At 34.5% G+C, this 1,746-nt stretch overlaps 1 non-coding gene across 1 annotated transcript; it reads right to left on the reverse strand.

Annotated features, from left to right (window-relative positions):
- Positions 1-812: 812 nt before the first annotated feature.
- Positions 813-919, reverse strand: LOC115900523. The gene has a single exon (XR_004060207.1). It is a non-coding gene; the product is annotated as a U6 spliceosomal RNA (small nuclear RNA).
- Positions 920-1,746: the final 827 nt, after the last annotated feature.

The raw sequence follows: 1,746 nt of genomic DNA on the forward strand, positions 1-1,746 counted from the left end.
TTTTTTTTTTTTTTAACTCAAGGAAATAAATCATGAAAACAAAAATTTCACAAACCTGGAATTAAGTTAGAAAAGTCATTTCGGGAAGAATTGAATCATTTTCATATTTCCCAAATCCTTTTTAAAAATTGTATTATTGTGGTAAAAAATATGTATTGTCAACCTAAGAAACACAGAGATTCCCTAAAGGTAATGAGTTTATTCACGAATGTGCAGAGGATTTGCAAATCTAGGCTATAAGGGCTATGAGGATCATAAGTATATCCAGAGGGACAAGGCAAGGGGAAGCTTTTAAAGGCAAAAGAAAAAGTACATGTAATTTGTTTTAAAACAGAGAACACTGGGCACAGGGGCTTATTGCAGGAGTTGATGTCAGTTCATTAGTGGAGACAGTGTGTCACACAAGTATTCTCGTGCATCCAGCTAGCTGTCCTTGTGACTCATGATGCAAACTGCAGTTTATAAAGTCCTTGGCAAACGTTCTTGTTGTACGCATACATGCGTAAGAGCCCTTCAGGGTCTTTGTAATAGATTTTTTTTTTCACAGTCATGTGTATATGAGAGTTCTCCCTTCTCAACCTCCGGGCTTTATTTATTTATTTTGTTAGAGTTTGGCAGAAGCTACTCCATTTCAATTCTGACACCTTGCACAGTATCATAACATTTACCATTTGAACTGCTAAATGTATAGTTCAGTGGCAATAAGTACACATTCATATTGTTGTGCAGCCATGACCAACATCCATCTCTAGAACTTTCTCATCTTGCAAAACTGAAACTTCATACCCATTAAACAGTAACTATCGAATCCCCAAAAGATGTAATGCTTCACAAAGTTTTATGTGATCCTTGTGTAGAGGCCATGCTAATTTACTCAGTATCATTTCAATTTTAGTATATGTGCTGACAAATTGAGCACCCAAATTCCTTCCTATTCGTGGCTGTTTTTTTTTTTTTCCCCATCTGTACCTGGGTGGCAACCCAAAGACATCATCCTGGTAGCTCTATGATTTGCTTAACATATTGTGGTTAAAAGCCAATTGTTTAATCTGATTATTTTGCCTTGAGGCAACTTTACAGATATTTTAAATATGTTTGTAAGTAAGTTGATTCAATTTGGAAATACATGTCTTCTTTCTGCATTTTTCCTGTTTGCTCTATAAGACATATGGTTGGGTAACCAGAGATGCTCATTTTTTTGTCCTGAAAATTTTGTGTGCTTGTGAATTATATGTACATGGAGAAGTGTTGAGGGCAGGACAGTTCCTTCATAATGTGAGAAATCAACTATTTAGTACATCCTTCTAGGAAACTTTTGTGTCTCTTTTTAAATGTACAGGATTTTAAGTCTTCTGTTTTAAAAGATCTCTTCTATGTATAATTCTTTTCAAAGGTACCTTGAACTCTAGAAATATTTAGCAGACTATGTTCTAATTTTTCCAGTTCAGTTGGGGGATACATTTTTTAAACCTGTGCCAAAAATTTAAATAAACTTCTCAGATATTGAAATATACTGAGTGCTTAATGTTGTTTTACCTTGCTGTGAAAAGTGGTTGCATTTCATTTTTTTCCTCTTCTGGGACATATTTTTTCAAATCAATTGGACAAATATCTAGGACTATGGTTGCTGGGTCATATGATAAGACTACATTAGCTTTATAAGAAACTGCCAAAATTTCTTTCAAAATGGCTGTAGTATTTTGCATTCCCACAAGCAATAAACAAAAGTTTCTGTTGCTCCAGATC

The sequence above is a fragment of the Rhinopithecus roxellana genome, chromosome 11 (assembly GCF_007565055.1).
Source record: "Rhinopithecus roxellana isolate Shanxi Qingling chromosome 11, ASM756505v1, whole genome shotgun sequence".
Taxonomy (NCBI): domain Eukaryota; kingdom Metazoa; phylum Chordata; class Mammalia; order Primates; family Cercopithecidae; genus Rhinopithecus; species Rhinopithecus roxellana.